Source organism: Cervus elaphus, chromosome 20, assembly GCF_910594005.1.
Source record: "Cervus elaphus chromosome 20, mCerEla1.1, whole genome shotgun sequence".
NCBI lineage: Eukaryota > Metazoa > Chordata > Mammalia > Artiodactyla > Cervidae > Cervus > Cervus elaphus.
Window position 1 is genome coordinate 71,227,751 of NC_057834.1, and position 15,762 is coordinate 71,243,512.

Here is a 15,762-nt window from a genome sequence, read left to right on the forward strand (position 1 = left end):
ACATACAGCGTCCGATACCAATGCCAGGTGACCACAGCTCACCCCTCCTGTTGAATTAACGTCTGTCTCCCATCCTTGAGAACAGATGGCTAACCCACCTCCATGTTGCTATCTTCTTCCTCTCACAAAGCAAATGGGAGGAGAGAAGGCATCACCAGGTGACCGTGGGAGCGTGGGCCTCCTTTCCTCTCTCAAGGGCGAGGGCACAAGCTGTCCAGCACAACGCCACCCTGGTCCTGCCCTCCCCTGTCCAAGTGCCCAAGTTCTCACAGAGACAATTCACACATTATCTTCCTCGATAGAAAAACTCATTCTCTGTAATCCTCTTGTAGATCATTCATTTTACTTTTCTCAATCAATCTAGGCATCCCACTTTTTAGCCTTCCAAGAGATAACAAAGCCACATGAGTCCTTCATCTGTAAGATGTGGCGCATTCGTTTGAGAAGAAGGGTGTGGGGAGACACTGAGGTCTGAAGGTTTCTTGTGAAGCAAAGTGCTCGGTTTCATTTCCCACATGGAAGGCCAGCTTTGAGGGAGGATCATACACGTGGGACGTCAGTTTGAGCACCAACAGAGGGGGTGAACAGGTCTGAGAACTGCAGGACAGCTGGGCTAGGCTTGAAAGGGCAAGAAACACTCGCAAAGTGAAAGGGAGGAAGGGTAAGTCACATCTAGGGCACATTCCAGAATTCTCCTTGTTGCCCCACAACCCCCTCTCTGTGACCTGGCCCTCTTCCCATTTCTCAGTCAGGAATCCAGAGCTCCCTTACCATCTCTCTGGTCACCTGGCTTTTGGGAGGGTGGGCCCTCCAGCCCCTCGCAAGTCATCTCTTCCTCCTCCCCTAGTCCTAGCTGAAGAAGCTCTGAATCAATCTAGTCCTGAATTAGATTTCTGAAGGCTCCCTGCCCCTGAGGCCTCTGTTTATCTTGCTCATCAAATGAATCTCTCTTGGATGGAGATTTTAGAAAAGCAAGGAAAAGACAGGCCAAATTCTTGAATCCACATTCTAGGGTCTACGTGGAAGACTTGCTTTTTAGGAATTTACTATAAAGTTTCAGCCCCTTGATCCCTGCCATTCCTAGGGACCTCTAAGCATACAGCTTGAGTTGCAGAGTCATTTTTCTTTCCATCAAGATAAAGAAGGCTAAGGGTGAAAGGAACAGGAACAGAAAGTTAACAGTGTGAAAAATCACTACTGATTGAGCAGCTTGGTATGTGGCATCTGCCCTTAGGTGAAACTCATGCAAGATCACACAATAAGGATTCAAACTCTGGAGGGAGGCAATGTGGCAAAAAGGAGTTGCAGGGATAAGGAGAAAAAAAGTACCCTCAAAATATACTAACCTCAGGATCATCCAATAGCACAGGAGGGAGGATGCAAATAAACTAAAATCCATGCTTCCTCAAAAGGAATCTTTCAAATTTTCCAGTGTTGCAAGAGTCTGCTTTTCTAATACAGTTTCACCAATTTAAGGACAGATAAACAAGGAGAAAATTCTCTACTTCACACAGCTCAGTTAAAAAGGGACTGGAATTCTGTAATATATTCTCTTAACTGGCTACATAAAGATGAGGCTGCATTCCAAACTATACCCTGCTGGGCTCACACAGCAGTATCTCACTTAAAACACACACTCTAAGATCCATTTTTCTCAGCTCCATTTATGACTGGGTGAAGATTTTATTAAAGTGAGGGTTTTGGGTTTTTTTTCCCTACTTCACACACGGACTCATAACATCCTCACAGACTCTTCCAACTTGTCCCCAAATTGGAATCAGATTCATTTAAACATTATCAAAGATCACTCTTTAAGGATAATTTTGTAATTTCGTATAAAAATGTGCACCACATTCACACTTAGATGTGTACAACTAAGAAAACACTGGCCAGCAACAGCGACCCTTTCATGAACACAGACAACTTAAAGTGCCTTCACGAAGGGCCATAGGAAAATGCTAGCATTACAGGTCCCATTTCATAGCTGGGTAAACCGAGGCACTTAGTTTAATAAACTTGCTCTGGGATATAATGGTAGAGCTGGAAATAGAAACCAATTTCTCCCTCTGACTTTGAGCCCAGTCACTCTCCCACTAGACTCTTCAGCACTCGCTAGCTAAAAATGGGACCCACTTGAGAACTGCAAGGGTAAGTGCTTCTTGTTTTATTTAGTAGCGGGGAGGTGAGAGACGGGGGAGACTTACCTACTTGATGCACCTGATCGTGTACTGGCTTCTAACAAGAAAGCTTTCCATGGATGCCCAAACACCCGTCCCTTTGAGCTGAGACCCCAAGGCACCGCCAGGCAGCCCCAAGCAACCCAAATCACATCGCCCGGGAAACGCGACTGGAACGCGGGGCGTCCGGGCGACGCGGGGGCCGCGGGCCCGGGGACACCATCTGTGCCCAGAGCGGCGTGGGAGCCCGCCGCGCCGGGATGCTGCTGCGCCGGTCGCACACACCTGCTGGAGCCCTCCCCGGAACCCCCCGGCCGCCTCCCGCGCGGGGGACGCCCACCTAGGCTCCGGGTGCCTGAGCCCTCGGCCTCACTAGGCCGGGGGCGGGAAGCCGCGGAGCCCCTCCCGCGGGCTGCGCTCGGCGACGCGGAGAGCCGCTGGGCAAAGTGAGCCCGCCCTCCTTCCGAACCCTCTCCAAACCGCGTCACCTGTGCCGGGTCCCGGGGCGACTCGCGGGCGGGCGGCAGTGAGCCGGGCCCGGAGAGGGCGGCGGGTGGTTACAGGAGCCTGGTCATCCGGCCCGGCCCGAGGGCTGACGCCTGCCAGAACCGTCCCGCGAGATGCTCGGCGGGAGCCAGGAGAGCCTCGGGCTCCGGGCCGCTGGAACAGCAGCGGACGCTACTGCTGCCGCCGCGGCCGCCCGGACTGCGGGCTCGGGTTACCGCAGAGCGTCTCCTTAAAGGGGCCGCGGCGCTTGGGCTACGGCTGCCGCTCCCCGCGGCTCCGACCCCCGGCCAAAGTGGGCGGGGCCCCGAGGCGGGCGATGGGGCCGACCTTTGGGTGCTGGAAGTTGGGTCCCGGAAAGAGCTCAAAAACAGGAGCACGCGAGGCGGGCTGGAAGCACGCGAGGCGGGATTCTGGAAGAGCACACCTCGCTTGGAACAGTGTTCGGTTCCGCGTTTTTCCGAAGCAAGGAACAGAACTAGCAAGTGAGGCTACGGTCTGAGTCCGTTCTCGCAGCGGTCAGTACCTGGGCTCGCCACGTAACCAAAATTCTTTTCAGATTATAAATTTACGTTCTGCCTTAGTTGTCCAGATTCTGCGTGAATGAAGCGCATGGTTTGACGATCAGAAAGGAGGTGAAAGGGCAATTGCTGGTTTTCCTGCCACGTCGCGGTCCTCGCCGTTTCCGTTTGGGGCTGCAGGTGCGTTCCAAACTGGGTAGGGGGCGTTTGTGGAAAAGGCCAGTGCTTTGGAAGCCGCCGCCTCTGGAATCCAAGAAAAACACCACCTCCACGCGGAGTCCCTCTGCTGTCAGGGCAGGGAAGTAGGATTTGGAATTCTGATGGGAGTTGGCTGAGAATTCCAAGTTGCCCAGTGAATGAAGTTTGCTAATAAACAGTAGCTCTTCTGATCTGCTAAATATGGCCTCAGAAACTTCCAAGTGTCCTGGGTCAACACGATAGAATTGTTTTGAATAAAACAAAATAATAAAGAAATACGTTCTGGTTGTTATAATTTGCACACCAAAAAAAATCACAAATACTTTTTTTTTTTTAGAAAGAGCCTCACTGCTCAATTTTCTCATCTGTATAATGGGGATAATAATTCATAGACACCTCTGAAGTGTCTTGCTAAACGGACTTCAGACTGACTTAGAAAAGACAGAAACCTGCCCTGTCGTCAAACAGGGAAGATCTCGCAGGCCCCCAGTACACATTCCCCCGTTTCTCTCTAAGACTCTCGGGACGTACCCGGGCACCAATGCCCTTTGAGTACAATGTGTCCCATCACAGGTGTTTCACAATGTGCATAGTCCTTGATGACTTTTTTTACCCCATACTCACATGGGTATTTCATAACTATCCACAGGGTAGGATGGTTGTGCACACCTGTGCCATCAGCCCTGCCAGTACAGAGGACACCTATCATCTCAGGAATCTGCATTAAGACTACTCCTCCAGACTTCATCCTGTGCTTGTCTGCAGTGACATGACAGTTGCTCTGCCCTTTCCTGATAAACACACCATGATTATCTTTGATATGCATATTCTCTAACACCCACAGCAGGAGCCAAGGTCATCTAAACCGCAGAAATCCAGTATCCTCTAGTCCCCCCATACTCCTTCATGTTAGGCCTCTACTGATGCATCATCAAATCTGCAGAATCGTTTATAGAGAGCATGTAAGTGAATACATCAATGACAAGGCCTGAGATATGAAAGGAATTCAGTAAATACTAGTTCAATTTTGAAGCTTTTAAACTAATTAAAACTCAATGACTTTCAGGAGGTAGAAGAATACATCAACTAGTTTTCCTCAAAGTTTTAATGCAGCTTAATTTCCTCAAAAATATCCATTTCACTATTTACATTTAGATTTTTAATTACTATTCTTAACTTTGTTTTACCAATACTCTTTTTCCAAGGACAGTTCCCCCAAATTCTGTCTTTACTACCCTGAAGTTTTTCTGCATTTTGAATATGAGGTTGCAAAACTGGATTGCACTTTTTATATTTTTGTTCACTGAAACAGTTCCAAGAAACAGTTCTGAGAAATGAAATTATCCATCCACACTGAAAAAAAAGAAAAATAAATACGGAAATTCTTTTCAGACAAATTTTCCTGATAAATTTCTGTTTCCAAAAATTCCTAAACTTCTAATTAGAGCCAACTATTTGGAAAACTGAGACCAAAGGCTGTTTCTTCCTGAAATAACAAGATAATTAAAGCAAAAGTATTTTGGGGAGACTGCCTCAATTCTCCATTCTGCTCTGTTAGTGAAGATAAAACCAAAATGGCACCAAACATTTTGATAAGGAAAGTTGAGTTAGTCAGTGATGACTATGCCCAGGTACAGGTTTTCCCTTAATTGGTAGTTTTAGTGTATGAAGACTTTTGTGTAAGGTTTTTTGTACTTTCCTTTCTTTTTCAGAATTTTTCAAGAAACTATTTCAGGTTATTAAGAGTGGTTATCTCTGGGTGGATGAGATTCTATGTCTTGTATTCTTTTTGTTTCTCTTATTTTATGAAATTTTCTTCCTATTATCTATATATGTCTTACTTTGTTTGAATTTTTATTTTTAATGAAAGTAATACATTTAAGTGAAAATTCAAGTGGTTCTTAAAGGCTTTAAACAAAAAATACCCAGGAGTTCTATCAGTCCCCTAACCAGCTTCTCCATCACCTAGCTTCACCCCTCTAGAACACCTAGCTTCACCCCCCAGAATACCTAGCTTCACCCTCTTAGAACACCTAGCTTCACCCCCCTAGAACACCTAGCTTCACCCCATTTCCACACAACCTCCTAGGTGTTCTACATTTCCTAAATGATAAACTTATACCAAGGTTTCTTGATTTTCAGTTTTAGACTTTAGTTATTGACTTCTTGTCATATATTTGAGGATTTAGCTCCTTATCCACACCACCACCCACTTTGCGCCCAACTTTCCTTCTAACATAGACACATCACAATTCTCATTCGAGTCAGCAATTAAGGTTTATATCATCTTGAAAATATACTGATCAATACAGGCTATTGCTGAATCAAGTAAGGCACCAGGATAACGCTTTTCTTGAAAATCTCTTGCTTTTTCTGGAGTTAAATGCTTTGTTTTATCACATTTTAAAAATGTATCTAATCTAACCTGAATTTTACCCATGTGCTTCTACACATCTATCAAATGCCATCAACATTATCTTCTAATGCCCAAACACATGACTTTTTGTTTATTCTCTTACATTGCTAAAGCACAGACTCCAGTCACTTACTCAGAAGGGGCGCGTGGAAGATAAATTTGTAGAGGACTTGATTGTCTGGAAATGTCTCTTTTCTATTCTCATCCTTGACTGATCATTTGGATAAGTTGCAGATCATTTTCCCTTTGCTTTTTAAGATAATCGTTCCATTGTCTTTTAACTCCAGCATTGCCATTGAAATATCTAATACCTTTCTAGTTCCCATTCGTCTGTATCTGACCTATTTTTCCTTCTAGAATCTTCCCATTGTCTCTAACAGTCTGAAAGTTCACAGTGGTGTGCCTTAGAATGCTTCTATTTTCATTGATTGTGCTGGATACTCAAGGGTTCTTTTGACTGATAATATCTGTACTTTTTTCCTTTCATTATTTCTTTGCTAATTTCCTCCCTCCCCATTTTCTCTGTTCTCCCTTTGTGAATTATTGTTAGTAGGATATTGGGACTTCAATTTGTTGTTATTCACTCACTCAGTCGTGTCTGACTCTTTGCGGCACCATGGACTGCAGCACACCAGGCTTCCCTGTCCTTCACCAACTCCTGGAGCTTGCTCAAACTCAGGTTCATAGAGTTGGTGATGCCATCCAACCACCTCATCTTCTGTCATCCCCTTCTCCTCCAGCCTTCAATCTTTCCCAGCATCATGGTCTTTCCTAATGAGTCGGCTCTTCATATCAGATAGCCAAAGTACTGGAGCTTTAGCTTCGGCATCAGTCCTTCTAATTAAGATTCAGGATTGATTTCCTTTAGGACTGACTGGTTTGATCTCCTTGCAGTCCAAGGGACTCTCAAGAGTCTTCTCCAAACCACAGTTCAAAAGCATCAGTTCTTCGGCACTCAGCTTTCTTTATTAAAGTCTGTCACTGTTTACACTGTTTCCCCATCTATTTGCCATTAAGTGATGGGACCAGATGCCATGATCTTCATTTGTTGAATGTTGAGTTTTAAGCCAACTTTTTCACTCTCCTCTTTCACTTTCATCAAGAGGCTCTTTAGTTCCTCTTCGCTTTCTGCCATAAGGATGGTATCATCTGCATATCTTAGGTTACTGATATTTCTCCTGACAATCTTGATTCCAGCTTGTACTTCATCCAGCCTGGCATCTCGCATGATGTACTCTTCATATAAGCTAAATAAGCAGGGTGACAATATACAGCCTTGACGTACTCCTTTCCCAATTTGGAACCAGTCCGTTGTTCCATGTTTGGTTCTAACTATTGCTTCTTGACCTGCATACAGGTTTGTCAGGAGGCAGGTCCAGTGGTCTGGTGTTCCCATCTCTTGAAGCATTTTTCACACTTTGTTGTGATCCACACAGTCAAAGGCTTTAGTACTGTCAATGAAGCAGATATTTTTTCTGGAATTCCCTTGCTTTTTCTATGATCCAACAGATGTTGGCAATTTGATCTCTGGTTCCTCTGTCTTTTCTAAATCCAGCTTGAACATCTGGAAGTTCTCAGTTCACATACTGTTGGGAGCCTAGCTTGGAGAATTTTGAGCATTACTTTGCTTGCATGGGAAATGAGTGCAATTGTGCAGTAGTTTGACCATTCTTTGCCATTGCCCTTCTTTGGGATTGGAATGAAAACTGACCTTGTCCAGTCCTGTGGCCACTGCTGAGTTTACCATATAATGGGACTTCAGTATTATTCTCTAAATTTTTGTCCTTTTATCTTATTGATCATCTGTGCATCTTTCTTTTCTACTGTCTAAGACAGGGGTTCTAAATTGGGAAGAGGGAGAGTTGGTTCTCCCCACCTCACCCCAGCCATTTGGCAATGTCTGGTGATATTTTTGGCGGTCACCACAGGGTAAGGGGCATGCACTGGCATCTAGTGAGTAGAGGCTAGGGAGGCTGCTAACCATGTTGGAATGCACAGGAGAGCTTCCCACAACAAATAATTTCCTGCCCACATGTCAGTCATGCTAAGATTGAGAAATTCTGGACTAGGAGAATTACTTAAACCTTCTGAAGTTTCTAGTTCAAACATATTTTTCTTTCCCATTCTCTGATTAGCTCTTTCGTTACGTGAACTCTCCATCAAAAAAAAAAAAAACAAAACACAACAAAACAAAACAAAACAAAATATATATATATATATATTCCCATTTCACAGAAGGATTGTGTTGGTAGTGGTACAATGGTAGAATGCAGGCTGGCTGTATGAAGTAGGGAAGAGATCTACTGGTTCAAGAGCTTTGTTAACAACTTTCGGCAATCTCCCTTTTTCAGGTTTTTGCCTCACCCCTACCCTCTGTGTTACACTGTACCTCCAAATTGTAAGCACTGAGGTTAACCCCTATCCCACTTTGCCAAGTCAATTACAGTTGGCCTGCCATTTCTGTGGATGTACAACCCAGATGTAGGGAGGGCAGACTGCTGACTGTTTTGTTGTTGTTCATGCCCAACTCTTTGAACCCCATGGACTGTGTACGACAAACTTCCCTGTTCTCCACTATCTCCAGGCATTTGCTCAAATTCATATCCCTTGAGTTGGTGATGCTATTTAACAATCTCATCCTCTGTTGCCCTCTTCTCTTTTTGCCCTCGGTCTTTCCCAGCATCAGGGTCTTCTCCAGTGAGTTAGCTCTTTGCATCAGGTGGCCAAAGTACTGGAGCTTCAGCTATAGCATCAGTCCTTCCAATGAATATTCAGGGTCTATTTCCTTTAGGTTGACTGGTTTGATCTCCTTGCAGTCCAAGAGACTTTTAAGAATCTTCTCCCAGCACCACAATTTGAAAGCATCAATTCTTTAGTGTTCAGCCTTCTTTATGGTCCAACTCTCACATCCGTAAGTGACTACTGGAAAAACCATAGCTTTGACTATACAGACCTTTGTTGGCAAAGTGATGTCTCTGCTTCTTAATATGCTGTATAGGTTTGTCACAGCTCTGTTTGAAAGGAGCAAGTATCTTTTAATTTCATGGCTGCAGTCACTGTCTGCAGTGATTTTAGAGCCCAAGAATAAAATCTGTCACTGCTTCCACTTTTCCCCTTCTATTTGCCATGAAGTGAGGGACTGGATGCCATGACCTTGTTTTTGAATGTTGAGTTTTAAGCCAGCTTTTTCATTCTCCTTTCCCACCCTCATCAAGAGGTTCTTTAGTTCTTTTTCATTTTTTGCCATTAGCATGGTATCATCTGCATATCTGAGGTTGTTGATATTTCTCCCAGCAAGCTGGATTCCAGCTTATGACTCATCCAACTGAGCCTTTCAGATGATGTACTCCACATAGAAGTTAAATAGGCAAGTCAGCCTTGTCATACTCTTTTCCCAATTTTGAACCAATCGGTTGTTCCGTCTGGTTATAACTGCTGCTTCCTGACCCACATACAGGCTTCTCAGAGTCGTGTGGTCTGGTATTTCTATCTCTTTAAGAAATTTCCACAGTTTGTTCTGATCCACACAGTCAAAAGTTTTAGCATAGTCAATGAAACAGAAGTAGATGTTTTTCTGGAATTCCCTCACTTTCTCTATGATCCGATGGGTGTCAGCAATTTGATCTGTGGTTCCTCTGTCCTTTCTAAACCCCGCTTGTACATCTGGAAGTTCTCAGTTCATATACTGCTGAAAACTAGCCTGAAGGATTTTGAGCATAACTTTACCAGCATATGAAATGATTGCAACTTTACAACAATTTTAACATTCTTTTACATTGCCCTTCTTTGGGATTAGAATGAAAACTGACCTTGTCCAGTCCTGTGGCCACTGCTGAGTTTCCCAAATTTGCTGGTATATTGAGTGCAGCACTTTAACAGCATTATCTTTTAGGATCTGAAATAGCTCAGCTGAAATTACATCACCCCACTAGCTTTGTTTGTACCAATGCTTCCTAAGGCCCACTTGATTTCACATTCCAGGATGTCTGGCTCTAGATGAGTGACCACCCCTCATGGTTATCCAGGTCATTAAGACGTTTTTTGTATAGTTCTTCTCTGTATTCTTGCCATCTCTTCTTAATCTCTTCTGCTTCTATTAAGTCCTTGCTGTTTCTGTCATTTATCATGCCCATCCTTGTATGAAATGTTCCCTTGATATCTCCAATTTTCTTGAAGAGATGGCTAGTCTTTCCCATCTTATTATTTTCCTCTATTTCTTTGCATTGTTCATTTAAGAAGGCCTTCTTATCTCTCCTTGTTATTCTTTGGAACACTGCATTCAGATGGGTATATCTTTCCCTTGCTCCCTTGCGTTTTGCTTCTCTTCTTTCCTCAGCTATTTTAAAGCCTTCTCAGACAACCACTTTGCCTTCTTGCGTTTTTTTTTCTTGGAGATAATTTTGGTCACTACTTCCTATCAGGCACTCTGTCATCACATCTAATCCCTTGAATCTATTTGTCACTTCCACTGTAAAGTCGTAAGGGATTTGATTTGGGTCATACCTGAATGGCCTAGTGGTTTTCCCTACTTTCTTCAATTTAAGCCTGAATTTTGCAATAAGGAGCTCATGACCTGAACCATAGTCAGCTCCAGGTCTTGTTTTTGCTGACTGTATAGAGCTTCTCCATCTTTGGCTACAAAGAATATAACCAATTTGATTTCAGTATTTACCATGTGGTGATGTTCATGCAGAGAGTCTTCTCTTGTGTTGTTGGAAGAGGGTGTTTGCTATGACCAGTGTGTTCTTTTGCCCTGCTTCATTTTGTACTTCAAGGCCAAATTTGCCTATTACACCAGATATCTCTTGACTTCCTTCTTTTGCATTCCAGACCCCTATGATGAAAAGGACATCTTTTTTGGTGTTCATTCTAGAAGGTCTTGTAGGTCTTCATAGAACCAGTCAACTTCAGTTTCTTTGGCATTAGTGTTTGGGGCATAGGTTTGAATTACTGTGATACTGAATGGTTTGACCTGGAAACAAACTGAGATCATTCTGTCATTTTTGAGACTGCACCCAAGTACTGCATTTCAGACTTTTGTTGACTATGAGGGCTACTCCATTTCTTCTAAGGGATTCTTGCCCACAGTAGTAGATATAATAGCCATCTGATTTAAATTCACCCATTCCTGTCCAATTTAGTTCACTCATTCCTTAGATGTCAATGTTCAATCTTGCCATCTCCTGCTTGACCAGGCCCAATTTATCTTGATTCATGTACCAAACATTCCAGGTTCCAAGGTAATATTGTTCTTTACAGCATTGGACTTCACTTTCACCACCAGACACATCCACAACTGAGCATCGATTCAGCTTTGGCCCAGCCATTTTATTCTTACTGGAGCTATTAACAACTGCCCTCTGTTCTTCCCCAATGGCATACTGGACACCTTTCAACCTGGGAGGCTCACCTTCCAGTGTTGTATCTTTTTGTCTCTTCATACTGTTCATGGTGCTCTTGAGGCAGCAGTACTGGAGTGGTTAGCCTTTTCCTCCTCCAGTGAACCACGTTTTGTCATAACTCTTCACTATGATCCTCTTTGGATAGCCCTGCACGGCATGGCTCATAGCTTCATTGAGTCATGCAAGCCCCTTCACCACGACAAGGCTGTGATCCATGAAGGGGATCTCTCCCAATTTGTCAAGTCAGATATAGTTGGCCTGTAATTTCTGTGGATGTAGAACCCAGACCTAGGAAGGGCAGACTGTACTTTAGCAATTTATGTAAGGAACTCAAGCATTTGAAGATTTTGATATCCAAGGGAGGTTCTGGAAAGACACCAAGGGATGACTGTATCTCTATTCCACCCAACTTGTGCTTTCCACGTTTTCCTGAGATCTCTCAGCTGCTGTGTACTTTGCTCCTGTCCTCTTTTTTCTGTGACTTATATCTTGCAAACCTCTTTGTACACTATTGTTTTAGTGCTACTTTGCATAAGAATAAGTGATTAAAAAAAATTAACAGAAAGGGATCCAAAACAGAGGGAGGGGAAGAACATGGATTTATTCTTCTTAAATTTGTAACTTTTTGTTTTATTGTGCCAAAATATTATATTTTCATAAATTTGTAAAAAATGTTACAAATTCAATAGACATTACCAATCACTGGTTCACATATATGTTTATAACTTTTAGATCAGTTTGTTGACTGTCCTTCCAGATACTTTTCCATGCATGCTTACATATACTTTAGGAGTTTTTAAACAGCAAGAAGAATTAAAACAGTACATATTACTTTGTAATTGCTCAGACTATCCCATTCAATGGATATATCGTAATATATTTAACCGATCTCTTACTGTTGGACATTTATAGACCTTACTAATGGACCAAATTTTCAGTTTTCCAGATAGAGTAAAGTGGTAACATATGACTAGAAATTTATAAATATTCAAAGCTAGTTTCAACTTTAATGGGAAACACTGGAGGATTCCTGCTCAGGTAAAAAGGAAGACAAGAGGGGTGGCGACTCTTCCTCTGCTAATAGAGTGGTACTAGAGCTATCAGTCAAAGGTACTAGAGAAAGAGAGAAAGTAAAGACAGTAACTATTGGGAGAAAAAAGTTATTAAATTGTAATTATTTGTATATTATGATTATGTAATTAGAAAACTCCAAGAAGATCAAATGAAAAATACAAACAACAGAAAATTAAGTATGGGAGGAGGATATAAAATTAATTTGTGAAAATCTGTGCTATATATAGATATGTGTATACACACACAATACACTCTTATAAAATAAAAGCCTCCACTTGTAACTGGAGCAAAAAACATCAAATGCCTAGGAATAAATTTAATGAGGAACATGAAAAACTTATATGAGAAAACCTTTGAAACATTTCTATAGGACCCAACGTAGACTCAAACAATGAAACAATAGACCATGTTCTTAAGTAGGAAAAGTCAGTGTATGTCAATTCTCCAAAAGTTTTAATCTTTAAATTTATTGCAATGTCAATGAAAATCCAGAAACTATTTTCCGGAATAGGACAAGCTGATTCTAAAGTTCATATGGAAAAATAAGTAAGCAAGAATCACCCAAAAAACTCTTTTGAAAAGGAAAAAAATCTCCCAATATATATTAAAAAATACTAGAAGACCTCAATAATGAAATATTTTGGGATAAGCCATAGGAATAGAGATACTAATGGAACTAAATAGAAAGTCCAGAAACAGACCCAAATATATGTCATCAAATCAGTAGTATAAAATGGACTTTTTAATAAATAGATAACATGTGGAAAAAATAAATTTAAATCTGTATTTCATATTGTATACTAAGATAAATTCAAATGGGTCAAATATATAAACTATGAACACAAATGAATCTACTCTAAGAAAATATATGTGAATTTTTTTCTTACCTTGGAATTGGAAGGCCTCTCAAAATCTAGAAATCATAAAATATTAATAAATCTGACTAAAAATCAAAAACTACTATAAGGCAGAAACTAATAACAATAACATGAGCAAAGCTGAAATACAAATTACAAACCAGGGAAAAAATATCTAGTACTCAAATCACAGATAAAGAGCTAATCTCCTTAATATATATGAAGCTTCTAGAAGTTAAGAAGAAAAAAGACCTGCAACCATGCCCTGTGAAAAGAGGATGTTAACAGACAAGAGATATGTAAAGAAATATAAAAATGACCCTTACACATTATAAATGGCCCTCATTCATTAAAGATAAGCAAATTACAACTGACCAACCTCATCCCATCCATACACAGACTGTTATATTACCTTCTCAGTATTTTCTCACTACACTCTTTAGAGTGGCTCTATCTAGCATCATTTTGAGTGAAAAAATGGGAAATTTATGAAGTTGTGTCTTTCTTTAAGTTCTATATCCCATACATTTTGTTAACAAGGCATGCAGATCTTAAGAAGATAACATGGGAGTATTACTGCTTATCAACATACTAAAATTCATGCTTGCTGTTTTGAAATATGAATAACCCATATATTGGTATGATAAAAATCAGTATGTTCTTCACCCTTATGCTATGAACAATCATGTTTTTTAAAAAATAAGTTGATAAATTATTCATAAGTAGTTTTCATAGTCCTTATAGTCAAATATAATTTTAGAATTTAGAAATATTCCTTAGTATAAACATCTCCTACCCTAGCTCCATCCTCTGCCAAATATACTCAGTTCCAAAAGAATCAAATTTTGTAGTGATATAATTCAACTACTTCATTGGTCATATGTTCATATGCACTGGTCATATAAACTATCCTAAAAGTCTTATTTTTTAATTTTAATTTAACTAAAATTAAAAAATAAGAGCAATTTTCATGACAGTATTTTTTAATATACAAATGTAATATCTCCCTTATATGTCCCAATCAAATTGATCTCCTAATGTCATTATGATTTTTGTTCATCTGATTGTTGTTGTTGTTTAGCCGCTAAGTCATGTCCGACTCTTTGAGACCCTATAAATTGTAACCTGTCAGGCTCCTCTGTCCATGGAATTTCCCAGGCAAGAATACTGGAGTGGGTTGTTACTTTCTTCTCCAAGTGATCTTCCTAACCCAGGGATCAAACCTTCATCTCCTGGGTTGGCAGCAATTCTTGACCACTGAGCCACCAGGAAAGCCTATTCATGTGATAGTATTACTATAATCAACCCACAATTTAAACTGTGTTCATCACTAACTGAAGTTACTGTTTTAGGCACTCTGTATAAGAAGTTAGAAGCATTAAGAATGACAGTTATAATTATTATTTTTATAGAAAATAATATTCTGAAAACATTACATTCTACAAAAACAGAAAGCATTCTGATCTGCCACTTAATCTTGAGGCCTGTGTTCTTTGCCTTTTAGTACAAACAAAACATTTTTGACCTCCAGTAAGTAACAGTTTCAAAAAATTATCATCTCTTTTCAATATACTGCTGTTATACTTTGTAATATACTAGGAAGCCAATCTAGCTTTAATAAAAAAAGAAATCATCCATTGGAAATTTTTTTTCCACCAGAAAATGTGTGGTTCTAGTCACAGATTTTTAAACTCTGCTTGCCAGAAAATATGAGGTAAGAAATAATTTTTGAAAGACTGTTAAATTAAGTGTCTTCAAACTTTTTGAAATATGTCCCATAATAAAATGTGGAGTGTCTCAAAATGCTAACATAATGTTTAACAGCCAAAAAGTAGGTAGAAATGAATTGTGGGGTAAGGAAAATTTTAACTATTAATACTATTTACTCACAGCATGTTAGAAACTATAATATCGATGATGAAAAAGATCATCAGGATAAGGAAATTTAAGTTAATCTATGAATTCTTCCTCCAGTCAAATACAAACCAAGGGTTTCACAAAAATCATATATATACCAAGTTAAAATGAAATGTCAAAATTTTTTAGCATAGAAACTATTTCTTTCAATGTAGATATGAAATTCACTTTTCCTCTAAACATTTATAGATATAAGGTGAGGTCATAGGAATTTGGATATTTGGCAATAACCAGTTGGCAGAGGGAGTATTATCTGCAGTAGTTCTCTCTCTCTCTGCATGGCCAACATGATCCACCAGCAACTGAAAGACACCTTGGACTCCTTTCCAGCCCCACAGAAGCTTTAGGATCTGCATTACCGCAACTGTCTCCTCTGCTCCAGGCTTGTTCCCACATCTTCTAATTGAACTCAATTGCCACCATTGGTTACAATGAGGTAGGAGATAGATGGGCCCCTGGGCTGGACAGCGGATGTCTGTCAAGTAGAGTAAAACTGAAGCTTTGTTCTCACTCAGACACTTTGAGGACAAAGCTAGTGGCAAAAGCTGAACTCTGCTAAAGTGATAAGGTGCCCACTCCTGAGATCAAGGAAGACTTTACAGTCTGCACATGTGCAGAAAGGCTTCTTGGGGGTCAAAAAGGTAAGGAGCCCAACCCCATAATAAATGTGAACATGCACCCACAGGCCTTTACAGG

General features: G+C 40.9%; 1 protein-coding gene across 5 annotated transcripts in view; it reads right to left on the reverse strand.

Annotated features, from left to right (window-relative positions):
- The window catches only part of LOC122676974 (TLC domain-containing protein 4-like), a 71,109-nt gene extending 67,520 nt beyond the window's left edge, over nucleotides 1-3,589 (reverse strand). The window contains exon 1 of one of the 5 annotated variants that reach the window (XM_043876625.1): nucleotides 3,208-3,589. The gene's annotated coding sequence lies outside the window, so the exon portion shown is untranslated. The other 4 variants (XM_043876626.1, XM_043876622.1, XM_043876624.1 and 1 more) reach the window with 4 other exon arrangements.
- Nucleotides 3,590-15,762: the final 12,173 nt, after the last annotated feature.